Source organism: Alligator mississippiensis, chromosome 2 (genome assembly GCF_030867095.1).
Source record: "Alligator mississippiensis isolate rAllMis1 chromosome 2, rAllMis1, whole genome shotgun sequence".
Lineage (NCBI taxonomy): Eukaryota > Metazoa > Chordata > Crocodylia > Alligatoridae > Alligator > Alligator mississippiensis.
Genome location: NC_081825.1, coordinates 93,609,334 through 93,623,640, shown reverse-complemented (window position 1 = coordinate 93,623,640; position 14,307 = coordinate 93,609,334). Strand labels below are relative to the sequence as shown.

Below are 14,307 nucleotides of genomic sequence, written 5' to 3'. Positions count from 1 at the left end.
TTTGTGCAAATTTGATTTATGCGCCATTCTCTGGCAATGCATGAACAACATAAATTGAAGGGAAGCCTGGACTCTTCCCTAAGAACTATGACTGAGTTTCCATTTTTAATAGGATTCTTTTTTGAGTTTCAATTCCTTGTGTAGCCAGGCTAGTCTCCCATTGCACTTCCCATTCTTCTATCTGTAAGGCTCCTTGTTAACTGCATCTTATGCAATCAGATGCATGTGCACATATTTACCTGGCCACATGTTCAACTTGATTTAAGACATGACAATACAATTAACAAGCCAAAAAATTGTTCCACATATAACATAGAAGAGCTTTGTCACTCTCTTGTATTGTGTCTTAAATTGAACATATATATGGCTCACTGGGGCTGGCCCAGGACAGTTCCTGATGCTCAGGTGAGTGTCAGGATCTAGCATGGGGCACCTGCTTCTATCATTTTTTCTGACATCCCCAGCACCCAGGGAAGCCAGGATCAAGGAGCCAGTCCCTGATCCTGAAGTTTTCATGAACCCCATACCCAGCTGCATACATGGGTCATATAGGTTCTGGCATGACAGGGCCTTGGGATTGGGGAGCCTTTCCCTAATCTTGGGTTCCCTGGGTGCCTCAGCAGCCTGATCCTTGGGTCTCTCTTTACCAGGATGAGTAAAAAGCATGTGTTCTGTCCAGCTGGGGTTTTGACAATAACTGATTGTCTGTTGGGTCTGGGGACCAGGCTAGGCATGGTTACAGATCCCAGTTCAGTCCCTAGCCCCAGCTGCTCTTTGTGGGCACCCAGCTTTCAACTTGCTGGTGCAGGGAGAGCCAGGGCTTCCCCTGCACTGGCAAGTAAGGTACAATATGGATCTAATTGTGTATGTTAACATTATCAGATCAGATCCCATCATGTCTATAAGTGAATGTCCTTCAGCATCCCTATATATAAGGGCTCCACAGTGGTGGGGAGGTTGCACTAAAATAATATAACAGACAAACAAGTTAACATAAAAGGAATATAAACTTTAGGTAGCTTGACTGAACTACATGAGTTGCAAATGACAATTCTACTCCCTCTGGCAACTCACTAACTAGATAATTTATAGGTCCAGGTGTACCATGGGTTTTTGTACCCTCTTAGGATAATGTAGTGAGGGTAATGGGGTGTTGCTGTTTACTACAAGAGATGATGAGAAGGGGTCCTTAGCGTTTGGCATCTTCATCCCTCCCAATAACTAGTCATCACAATCAAAACTTATAACTGAAGAAGGCTGAGCTGACCATTTTGAGTCTATTCCTGACCGTCCTACAACTCTGATATCCTTTTGCAATTGTCAACAGCTTGAAAAAGGGAGAATGATGCATCATCACTTTTCAAATGATACATAGTGGGTGCATCTACCCATGAAATTAATGTGATGTGATAACCTCTGGAGCAATTTGCACCAGAGTACACTGCTCTGGGGCGCATTGTCTACACCTGTGCCTGGGACAGCAGTTCTTTGAGGGGGTCAGTCCTGGGCTCTGGGTGGTGGCAATGGGCTGACTGGGGCACAAGAGTGCTGAAACTGCAGAGCTGTGTGGCTGACCCACCGAAGCCTGCTGCTAGCTAGGGACTGTTCCACCTTGGCTCAAAGTGCTATTGTCCTAGTCACCGTCCACACGTGTGCTGCAGCATAGTAAATGACTCCTCCATAAGATAGTACTATCCCCACAGTACTGTCTTATGGCAGAGTTAATTAATTTACTGCACCCTAATACCAGCACTTATGTAGATAGTGACATTTTACTGCGGAGCCAATTAGTCAACTCTGCAGTAAAGCACACATGTAGATGCACCCAGGGGGACTTGCATCTTTACATATATCATTGCCCTTGGAATAGTACACTCACAAAATAGAGCCATACACTTTATCCAACAAGAGAATTTTTAGAAAGGCATTACATTTATAAGGCAACTTGACAGGTTGCAAGCCTGTCATCAGTCTCAGTGGAAATATGACTTGCTTTTTAATACAGAGCTGAAACCATGAAAGAAGAAAGCCAAACCAAAATAAAATCAGTAGAACTATGGAACCTTACATTACTGAACCAACATGGCAGTTCCAAATAAAACAAACCTCAGATTTAACATTTAACAATAAGAAAAAGTTGAAAGAAGACCGTAGGAACGTAATCTTGAGTTACGGCGTTTCCATTATTTTCCTCAGGCTAGAACTCACAGGAACAATTCTAAAATATCTGTCCAGGACTCATAAAATTGACAATTTGGGGTTTGTCAATAGTTTCCTTGCACAGGAGTAATGCCACCTTTGTTTATCATTGCATGACTGATAATACTATATGAATTCAGTTGAGCTGAAATTGGAGAAAGAGATCTACATGAGGGAAAATCTCTGAGGTTGGCTGACAATACTGAAGAACACTTTCTTTAGCATAAAATAAGGCTGTTCCTATACCCTGTTTTTTCTAGTAGTTACAAGTCGCCTGTCATGCTTGCTATTAGAGGTGGACCCATATATCAGTGCCATATCGGATAGGCACCGATAAAAGAAAAATTAACATTATCGGCTTTCTTTGGGGAGCTGCGTGGAGAGCAGTGCCCTGCAGGTAAGTCTGTGGAGGGGAAGGAAGAGGCATTGGGCGGGGGGGCAGATCAGGGCCCCCATGGTGAGGGAGGGAGTGGAGCAGGGGCAAGGGCTGGGGGTGCTGTCTAACCAGGGCAGTGAATGGGACCCAGGGCGGAGAGTGGGACAGAGCCAGGTTTGTGTATGGGGCAGATGCTGTCTGCTCACTGAGGGCTCGGGGCTCTCTGCCTTACTGCCTTTCCCTTGGGAGCTCTGCTCTGGCTGCATGCTCGCTGACTGCTCAGCAGCAGTGAGGGTGGCAAGTTGTGCCTCCCACTGCCGGATGGGTAGGGGATGTGCAGCCAGCGTGAGATCCTGGGGCAAAGGCAGCAGGGCAGCCTGCATTTACCCTTGCCCCACTTGGCCTTGCTCTGGTTAAGTGTCCCCCATGCTTAAAAATGGTGGTGGTAACATTGAACTAAAACTCATTTGCCAAGCTTTAGTTCAAGAACTTCCACTATCATTTTTAAGTGCTGGGATGCTGATCCCCTCCCCAGACAAATCGCCTGCAGCTCTGTCCTGCTCCTCACCCTGGCCCCAGGTCCCATTCATGGCCCTAGCTGGGCAGCCCCCAGCCCCTGCCCCACTCCCTCCCTCACTGTGGGGGCCTCTATCTGCACCCCACTCATGCCTCTTCCCTCCTCCAAACCCCTTCTCAACAGACTTACCTGCAGGGAGCTGCTCTCCACACTGTGTGGCTGCATTCCTGTACGTTGGTTATGGGATCGGTATTGGCTGATATGCCTGGTTAATAATCAGCTGTTAATATTGGATAAGAACATCTTTATCAATGCATCCCTATTTGCCCTCATAATTTCACTTTCGGTTAACATTTTTCTGAATGAATGACTTTTAGATATGGGACAAATGATTAATTCTATAGACCAACATCCTTTTAATTCTACAAATAGTCTCCCTTAGATGATTAGATGAATAAGATGAGTTCCTCTCCTTAATTTTGCTATTGGCACACATAGAAGGTCATTTCAGAAATTTTGTAGCCAAACGTGGCTTTTTTTTTTAATAGTTAACACCTTTTAAAAATAGCAGGCTCATCAGGATTTATTTACTTCTCAACTATGTATTAGGGAATCAACTTCGTATTTGGATTTGTAGATTTATCTTGGCTCACAAGAAGTTTGCACAGTTGCTTTTTTCATAAGACTCTATGCTGATGAGCATTCCCAGTGATTATACTGAGCCTTTACTAACTGATGTCTGTGGTAGTCAGTTTTGACAACTTTTCATGTTTGTCTTTGGAAAGTAGTAGATGTACTGGAGCAGGGGTCGGCAACCCCTGGCACGTGTGCCAAGAATGGCATGCGAGGCTATTTTGCTTGGAATGCTGCGGCCAGCCCTGGCTCCGGGAAGCTGCTGCTGGCAACGAAGCCTGGGCTGCTCTGAGCAGGGCTTGCAGCATCCCAGCTGCCTGCTAGGAGCAGCCTGGGACCCTGGCTGGCAGCAGCTCCCCAGAGCTGGGGCCAGCTGCAGCCAGGAGGCTCCAAACAGCTGCGCTGGGCTCCAGCACCAGCTCTGCACCGGTACATGCAGGTGTGCCTCAGTGGGGGTGGGGTCTGAGGCAGCACAGCCTCGGTATCACCTCCATGCCAGAAGAGGGGGAGAGGAGCTTGGTGCAGCTGTTTGTAGCCAGCCCGGGCAGCGTCCCCACCACCTGTTCCAAGGCGCACCTGCATGTGTGGAGCTGGTGCCGGAGCCTGGCGCAGCTGTTTGGAGCCTCCCGGCTGCAGCCGGCCCCGGCTCTGGGGAGCTGCTGCCAGCTGGGGTTCCAGGCTGCTCCCAGCAGGCAGCTGGGATGCTGCAAGCCCTGCTCAGAGCAGCCTGGGCTCCAGCAGCTACCCAGAGCTGGGGTAGCTGCTGGCAGCCACAGAGCCCGGGCTGGGGGCAGGGGCTTTAGGTGGGGGGCAAGGGGCATAAGCAGGGCATCCTGCCATGTACCCCTTGCCCTCATTTTGTTTTTCTGCCATGCTGGCACTCTGGCACCTTCCAAAGGAGGCATTATGGTGTTTTTCGGCACTCTGGCCAAAAAACGTTGCCTACCCCTGTACTGGAGGGTAGAGCTAGGATTCATAGAGACCTCAACAAATTGGAGGATTGGACCAAAAGAAATCTCATGAAGTTCAACAAGGACAAGTGCAAAGTCCTGCACTTAGGATGGAACAATCCCATGTGCCAGTACAGGCTGAGGACTGACTGGCTAAGCAGCAGCTCTGCAGAAAAGAACTAGGGGTTACAGTAAGCTGAAGATGAACCAACAGTGTACCCTTGTCGCCAAGAAGGCTAATGACATGCTGGGCTGCTCGATTAAGAGCGTTGCCAGCAGATTGGGGAAAGTGCTTATTCCCCTCTTGTTTGATGTTGGTGAGGTCACACCTGGAGTACTGTGTCCAATTTGGGGCCCCTCATTATAGAAAATATGACAAATTGGAGAAAGTCCAGCAGATGCCAGTGAAAGTGGTTGGGGGGCTGGAGCACATGACTTATGAGGAGAGGCTGAGGGAACTGAGTTTATTTAGTCTGCAGAAGAGAAGACTGAGTGGGGATTTAATAGCAGCCTTCAGCCTCCTGAAGGGTAGTTCCAAAGAAGATGTTGCTAGGCTATTCTTAGTGGTGACAGATGACAGAACAAGGAGCAATGGGCTCAAGTTACAGCAAGGGAAATTTAGGTTAGATATTAGGAAAAGCTTTCTCACTAGGAGGGTAGTAAAACACTGGAACACGTTACCCAGAGAGGTTGTGGAATTTCCATCCTTGGAGGTTTTTAAGACCTGGCTCGTCAAAGCCTTGGCTGGGATGATTTTGTTGGGGATGGTCCTGCTTTGAGCAGGGAGTTAAAATAGATGACTTCCTGAGGCCCCTTCCACCCCTTGTTTTCTATGGTTCTGCAATTTTATGATTCTATGATCACAGCTACAATGGGTCCCATATTACATTCAGACCAACCTCAGGACTTCTGCACATTGGATTCCACTGTTTCAAATCAGGCACTCCAAAGTGAGGAGCACGCAGTTAGGCACCCTCCTGTGCGATTTTGGCTTAAGAGATTTGCTTGGCTGAAAAGAAGCTCAGTGACAAAAGCATAGATAGAATCCACAACCTACACCCCTTTCTCCAGGGTAACATTCAACTGGCTTAGCCAAGATACCAGTCTTTCCCACTGTGCAGTCATCTGCCTCATTCACTGCACACCTCCCAGTTTCTGCAATAAATGGGGTAAAGGTCTTATGAACAACAGCCTCCTTAACTATGAAATCCCAATTCATCTCTCATTAGGACTTAGATCAGGCTTGTTTAACATGCGGCCCGCCAAGCCATTTTCTGTGGCCCGTGGTGCTGCGATGGGAAATGAAATTAAACATGGTTTACTTTCATTCCCACCCCTTGTCCCTCCCCCAGCCCCTCAGCAGCTTCCTAATGGCTGCTGAAGGGCTAGGGAAGGGACAAGGTTCCCACATGCACCGCGTCAGCTTGACATTGCTGACACGGTGTGTGTGGGAAGAGGAGTGCAGACCTGGCCCGCCTCCTCCTCTCCCCAGCACCACCTGGGGAAGCCACTGCTTCCCGGCCTGAGCGACTCGCCACTCCCCGCCCGCAGGCGAGAGGCGGCCCGGCCCCGGGTCACTGGTGGAGGCGGAGGCAGAGCAGCACAGGCAGGTGCCTCCTTCTCCCGGGTTGTCGGCATTGGCCACGCCGCGCAGGGCAGCCCCAGGCTTGGGTGGAGCCTGCACTCACTGCGCCCCAAGGTGCCGCCCGGCCCCAGCCCTGGCTCCGGCTCCCTCCAGCCCGGCGCGGCGATGCAGTCCCATGGAGGCGGTGCGACGGCCGGACTTGCCCTCGTCGTCTGCCTCTGCCCTCTCCTGCCACAGGCAGGGCTGGGCTGGTCCGGGCTGGGGCGGGAAGACGGCGCCTCCCCCGGGGCTGGGCCAGTGACTGGGAGCCTGATGAGCAAGGGTTGTGCCCTGTGTTGCTTCGCTCTGCCTCAAATAATTGCCCACCCCGGTCTAGATCAGTGGTTCTCAACCTTTCTTGTACCAGGACCCGTTTGTAAACATAGATGGTCAGTCCCAACCCAGTGTCCCTCACTGCTGCTACCTCCAGACCCTAGTGCCCCAGTATGTGGGGTATGGGGGGGGGGGGGGGGCCAAGTAGCCTCTTGTAGGCTGGAACTCTGCCAGCCCACAAGAGAAAAGCCACAGTTATGTTTTTCTCCTTTAAAGGAGAACTCATTTTTAAAGTTTGCTTGTGATCCTTTCATATATTCTGGAGACCTACTTTTGGGTCGCAACCCATGTTTTGCGAAACGCTGGCCTAGATCATGCCCTACCCGTGCTGTCCAACATCTTTTTGAACACCTCCGATGATGGAAAGTCCACAACTTCCCTAGGCAGTCTGTTCCACTCCCTCGCTGTTCTAACTTCTGTGAACAGAGGGCTGGTACTGGAAATACAGCGAGGTTTTCAGGCTCTGTTCTTTGCCTTGTCAGTTAACAGATGGACAAAAAGAAAAGGGGAAGAGGTTTTCTCTCTTAATTTCTACCTCCTCCCATTGGCAAGAAGCTGTTGGAAATTTCTTCCCAAGTTTGTGTTTAACTGGTGGCAGGATGCCTGCTGCCTCATGGGGTCCAGGTCAGGTAATGTTTTTATTGTTTTTATTTTGGATTTTAAACCACATTTCCAGACCCATTTCATTGTCACTTCCTGCAATTTCATTGGTGTCAAAGGTCACGTGACATCACTTCCTGATGTGATACCACTTCCTGTGAGGTCTTTGAATATGGCTCACTGGCCCATTGGGTGATAAAAAGTTCGTGATCTGGCCCCACATTCAAAAAGTTTGGACAACCCTGACTTAGATACTTAAAATCACACTCTTAATTTTTAGTATGGATACAAGAATCATATCTGTTTTCTGTGTTTGAAATTTATCATTAAATAAGTTAATTTTACAATTTCTTTTGGCTTTCTATTTTAAAAAATCCAGTCACCCCCCTATTGCACTATAAGAATTACAGTAAAATTAATATTCTTCCCTGAGAATTTCTAGTGGAGCAGAAACTACATTTTTATGCCTCCAATAAGGAAGGCAAGTTCTAAAATACTTCTGTAATGTTTGAGATGTGACAGCTTACAAAATAAATCAGCTGGTCTGTTTTTTGCATACGTGTGCTCACTTTGGAATGTCACCTTGTCAGCTGCAGGTCTCTCTGCTGATCTTTAGGGAAAAGCACAACTAGCTGTGTTGGCAAATCTTGTAAGAATCAAGCCCCAGCATGATATGGTTATTCAGCTAAGTACACATACATTGTGTAGTGGTGGCCTGCAAGCCTGTGGTTGCTTTTATAGAAGCATAAGAAATCATACACCAAACCTATGTTAAAAGAAGCTTTGACTATATCAAAAATAGATATATTTCTCTGAGCAGGGGAGGAACAAATCAAATTAATCTAATCATTGAAGGGAGCCTCTATTGGCCCTAACATCTCTGTGCCTTAAAATGTTCCTAGTTTAAAATGGAGATAATACCAACCCCTTTCTCACCCCACTGGCATGTTGTTATTGAACAACACATGGGTTTTGTGGAAGATATAGCTTGAGATCGTGTAAGTAAATATTATACTTTAAAGCACTGGTTTTTAACCTTTTTAGACTTGCTGACCAAATCCAGTGGTTCCATGGGCTGGATCTGGCCCACAGGCCATAGGATGCTGCATCTTGGAGTAGGATGTGGACCTAGATGTGTAATCTGAGGGCATAAATTCTAATAGCAGAGGGTCTAAAAATTAGTCATTGAGGACCTTTGTACATGCCACAAAATCAGCCTTTAAAGCAGCTTAAATGCCCTTTTGCACCGCTTTAATGGCATTGCTGTTTGCACGTTCGGCAGCGTATTCTGCTTTTAATGACTTTGTTACCTAGCAAGATAAAACAGCTGCAAGGTGTTTTAGTTTGCTACCTAAAAAAGTGCAACAGTGCATGGGGCTCTGGAAGCTGAAGAGGCAGGTAAGGATCAGGCTGTCACCCTTGTGTATATGCCACGTGGGTTTAGTTTGGTTTAATTCTCCCTAAATTGAAGCATTTTTTTTTAAAAACCCACTATTTCAATTTAGGGAGAACTAAACTGAATTAAACCCCTGTCACTTGTACAAGCAACCTGTAGTACTGAACCTAAGTCCCCTTGCGAATCTTGCCCGTTGTGTTTTGTAGAAGTCTATAAAAGTTGTTCTGCACTTTCCTGTCCCCAGGCTGTTTTGTCCATGTGCCTACATAGTGGAAGAAAGGTTGTTTCTTAAAACACTCAGATCCTTCAAGATCCAAGGCAGTAAATTCTCCCCTGTCATTGCACTCTTGTGAAAGAATAGCACTCCCCCAGCCAAATCTATAGCTGAGGTGAACAGTTCTTATTTATCTTGGATTAGGTGGGATCTAATTATAAAACAAAATATGTCCAGTCTTAATATAATTAACTGCATTGGTCTCTGCAAAGGTGTGGGAAATTGATTTTCATGGCTTCCGTAGCATTGTGCGCTTTTCCATAGTGGAGAAGGCGTATTAGCACGAGTGGAGAAGCTGTATTAGCTGCCCAATCAAGCTTATAGTAATTCTGAAAAAGCCGTGTGTGTGTGTAAAAGGAAGATGCCCACCAGAATGACTTAATCTGTGTTTGAAAGGATATCTTGCACTACTGGCCTTTCAGCATGGAATTCATTGATTCTATTATCCCTTTTAACACTTAACAAATTTTCTTGGATTTCTTTTGAACAGTGACTTAAAGGGCCAGTTTACGTGTTAAATTCCTAAATCTTTAGTTCATATTATTCCAAAGTATAAGAATTTTAAGAGGAAACTTTTTTTTTTTTTTTTCAGAACCATATTGGAATGATTGATTCCTCATTATTTTAAGGGTGGTAAGTTGGGGATTGGTATGGTTGGGAGGTCACCTCCTCTGTCCCCTCAGTTCCTTATAACTGAAGGAAAAAATTGAGGGGAGCTTCATGAGATGAACCTCATGAAGGGTCAGATCTGGTTTTTCATTTCCTTGGAGGAGTGGAGGGCGGGTTGAGTAAAAATAAATAGTGGCATGGTAAGATTTCTGTGTGCTCATACCCGTTTCAGGTGTTTCGCTATCCACAGTTCCTGAAATAGCTTGAGAACTATCAGGATAAAAACTGCTGTAAACACATCAGTTATTATACATGAAATGTTTAAAAAGCCTTTTTGAAATAGCATTCATTCTAGACTACTTATGTAAAGGAAGGAAAATAATATTGGCTTTGCATTTTTATAATATTTTTAGTTCTTGGAGTAGTAACAAATTGCTTGCACATTTATTACAGTTGACTGTATCTTCTAGAATTATCTTATTTTGAAAACCTACATTAAACACTCTTATCCCCAGCCCATACAGCTGGGAACCAGCTCTGAGTTCTGAAGTCTATAAATACACCTATTTACTTTACCCAGAAAGTCAGTTTCCTGGACAGAATCCCATTTTATTTAATCTTATGACTCATGATAATTTATGCTTTTTCCCAGCTGAATGTTTAAAATATCTTCAGACAATTTACAATCCATATAGCACTTTCTTTTTTTTCTTCTTATTAAGTAGATCAATATGTTTCATATATCTTAGCAATGCATCCTAGTGACTTGTATGATAAGGTTATAAAGATATATCATTTGTAAAACAACACGTTGAATATTGATTGTATCTTTGAAATGTTAGAGCAGGGATGTCAAAGATGTGGCTCGCAGGCCAGATCAGGCCCACGGAGCTGTATCCTCCAGCCTATGGTGCTTGAACCAGATCCACATGCTGCATGTGGTGTGCCCCAGAGCAGCCTGTGTGCTGCATTCAGTGCACCCTGGCCCTAGCCCCACACATTGCACATGGTATGTGGGACATGTCTGGCACAGGCTGTATGGGGAGTACAGGTCTGGTCTGAGACTTGGGCTGCTTGTGGTGCTCGCTCTGGACTGGCCCTGGGTGCTGGATCCAGTGCATGGGGCCAGTTTCTGAGCTGGGTCCGACCTATGGTGGTCCACTCATCTGGCCTATGGGGCCTAGTAAGTTTGATATCCCTATGTTATACATTAGGTGAGAAGCAGAAATCCTGATTTTTGGTATCACTTATGTCAGCTTTAGTTTGACATTTGTGCAAATCATTTAACATCAATGGAGTTTAGATTACTCTTGATTTACCCCACTCTCAGTTAGACCAGAATCATGCCTAGTGACTTAAGTGCAGCTGTATAATTATACTATTAAAGATGTTTTGCCTCGTGCATTCATTCTGATGAGCATTTTCCCCTTCCTTAGCAACTCCTTCCCAGCATTCTTGGGGTACCAGGGATAGTTAAGCACAACAGTGACAAAAATTCCAGTGGGAACATTATGTGTGGTACTAGAAGTCCTAGGAGTGATCTTGGAAATATGAAGCTATACAGTATATTTTAAGGGGATATACACAATGCACTCGGGAACAATTTACCTAAGGAGGCATACAACTATTTTAATACATGAGATCTCTGAAAGGGAAGGTCAAAGCCTTCTAAATAATAATATAATTTTTTAGGAGTTTTTTTTACAAAAAAGTTGATTATTTAAACGAAGATTTTTTTATAAAATGTCAATATTATGATGACACATGATAAATGCAAAATAATAAAAAGTTTCTAAGAGCCTCCCACTACATGTTCAGGTAAAGGTGCAATAGGATGTAACATGAGATCTACATAATCCTGCCTCCTGCCATGCCGCAGGTGCACAGCAGGGATTGTGGGATCTCACATTAGATCTCATTGTGCCTTATTCCCAATGCAGGAGGAGCCTGGGATCACAATACGGGCTGCAGGGTTCTCAACAGGGCGGTGCTGGGAACATGGCCACTACTGCAAGCCTTGTTGACTGCAGGGTTGGCATTGGGGACAGGAGATGTGGAGCTTGCAGTGGGGGCCTCGTGAGCATTCCACTGCTGCTGCTGCTGGGAGTCCCACCCATTAGTTAATGGAGCTTCTAGCCACAAGGGAACACCTGGCCAAATGTTTAATTAATGGCTTGATTAGAACAAATTGCAAAGTTGGTACATGTTTTTTATGGAACAACTTTGTAGCTCAGGAGTTGAAGTGTCAAAAATAACCCATATTTGATCCATACCTTGACTTGGTATGCCAGAGGCAGATGGCTGGTGCACACATGCCTCTGTGCAGACAGCTTGGGAGGAGCTGGGGTTGCGCTGCTCCTGGCGTCTTCTTGACTGTATGTCGTGAGGCACACATGCAGCTGCTGCTGCCACAGAGCATGGCTGGGGCTCTGGACCCCAGTGAAGCTGTTCAGGCTTTGGGCAGCTGCTGCCTGTCACAGAGCTGGGCTGCTTACAGCAGGGTTTGCAGCCTCCCTGCTGCCTGCTGTGCGCAGCCTGGGCTCCATGGCTGGTGTCAGATGCCCAGAGCCCTGGGCTGACTATGGCATGCTGAGCAAAACAGCCTTGTATGCCATGCTCTGGCATGCATGCCAGGGGTTACCAACCCCTGTTGTAGCTTATTGCTTGTTTTACTGCTTGGATGAGTGTGGAGCTGGGTCACAACGTAAGACATGATTAATTTGTTAATCATGCCTGAGTAACATGAGAGGGGCCTAAGATCAACACCTCTTCACTTGACTGCCTTGCACTAATTACCATCATTACTTGAATACAAGGTGAGATTTTCCCCCATTGGCAAGGGGGAAAAAGCCCCTTGTCTTATCTCATACAAAGAAATCTTAGTAAATACACTGCCTGTCTTTAAACTGATGCCAGAAGCAGCATGTACTCAGCAGTGAAAACCAATTATGAAGTTGATTAAATGGAATCAACACTGACCATAACTATAAAACATATGGCCCATATTGGGCAAACATGCTGACAATGGGAACCTACCACAGGACAGGTTAGTGCAGCCTATTTGCAAGGGGTCTTATGGTAGTGTCCATTGAGCGAAGTCCCCCTCTACTGATTTTTCTGCCCCCCCCCCCCAAGTCATGGTGGGATACACTGTATACATTTTAACTTCTTCACTCCCATAGCTGAGCTGTGCCTTTCTTTCCCATTCCTAGTGATTCCTGTTTCTTCACCAACCTTAAATGCCTGGCAGATATCATGAAACAGGGCCCCAAACAGTTAATCTAGAATACCTCTGTTGCCCCCTCTAAGCTTGCTGTGTATGATTAGCATGGCCATGCCCTCTATGAGGTAGAACAGGATCAGGTTGCCTGCATCTCATCTGCATATATATTTTTGGAGGATCCGAGGACTCATGACAAGAACATCTGGTTCCAGTCATGAATGGAAGCTAATTAGCACATGGCTCCTTTGCGGGGGGGGGGGGGGTATCTGGAATACATACCCATAGTGAGCAGCACTGAGCTATAGGGTCACCATGGCTTGAAATGCTATGGACTCTTGTGGGTGGGGCCTAGCCCAGTGAACTAGGAGATAAATCACAAGCCTTTGGCTTTGGACTAATGCGGAGAAAATACCATGATCATGATGGCGGCATGGGAAGTACCCTGGCCGAGGTAATGCAATTAAAATGGCACTGTGTAGTGGAGGGTTGCACTTCTTGTCTGCTTGTGGAGAGGACTCCCTATGAGAGCCTCATAGTTAGCTTCCCACTGGCTTGCTTTCATTGAGAGGATCTTGGCTACATGCTGACTTTATGGAAATGGGAAACTCTTCAGTAGGTTGCTCCTGCAACCATACTGCTGAGGGCAAGTGAAACTCGGGGACATCCGAAACCCAAATCTCTAGGCTTGGGCCCACACACAGGATGCTTGTCAAAGGATTTGGAAGTATCTGAAGCCTCAGGAAGGGGTGGAGGATACTTGCCAGTGGCAGGGCTACATGCGGTACTTGGATGATTCGAATGGATTTAGACCTGATCTGGCGGACTTGACCTGGGACATGACACTGATTTTTTCCTTTAAAAAAAAAAAAAAAAAAAAAGAGTTTGTACTTGTATGTAAGTAGGCATCAAAGTGCTGCTCAAGTGTGTTTGTGGAGTACCAGTGCTAAAACTTGCAGCAGTACCTGATCACTGGCTTTATTTTCCCTGGTGTAGCAGTGGGAAGAAGATGAGGCAAACCTCCAATAATTAGAGCCTATACCTAGAAAATGTATACTTTTTCAATATATAGAATCTGATTATTGGGGTTTGTTTTATAATCAGAATTATAAGATGAATTGGGGTTCTATTTGAGTAAATATGGTACCTCTATATTCAGCAATCACAAAGCAGAAAATGCACATAAAAATCTACCTTGTGTATGTAATATTGTGTATGTAAGAGAGACTTGTATAGGAACAGTTTGGCCTGGTAGCTTGGCAAACTAGGCTGCTTCCAAGGTCTCTTATGGGTGGCAGCGTCCTTGTCCTCCTGCCAGAAAAAGTAAATAATTCCTTTGTTTTCAGGAACCTAAAGCTCCACATTAATAGCAAGTCTCTTGCCATGAATGCTAACTAGGGATCTTCGTATTAAATGAGGCTGTTCGAGGTCATGTCTTACTATGCTTTGCTTTTTAAAGTCTAGAAATGAAATAAAAAAATACATATAATCTGTCATTTGATAAAAGTCTGATACAATACCCTCTATTATTTAAAGATAGGTTTATCTTAGTATTTGTTAGTGTTAAGTTTTCATC

At 45.6% G+C, this 14,307-nt stretch overlaps 1 protein-coding gene across 3 annotated transcripts in view; it reads left to right on the top strand.

Moving 5' to 3' along the window:
• GUCY1B1 (guanylate cyclase 1 soluble subunit beta 1) overlaps positions 1-14,307 on the top strand; it is a 76,675-nt gene that overhangs the window by 9,665 nt on the left and 52,703 nt on the right. Inside the window, exon 2 of one of the 3 annotated variants that reach the window (XM_059721941.1) lies at positions 9,495-9,535. The exons of the other annotated variants lie outside the window; for them this stretch is intronic. The gene's annotated coding sequence lies outside the window, so the exon portion shown is untranslated. The remainder of the gene's footprint in view (positions 1-9,494; positions 9,536-14,307) is intronic. 3 annotated transcript variants of the gene reach the window in all.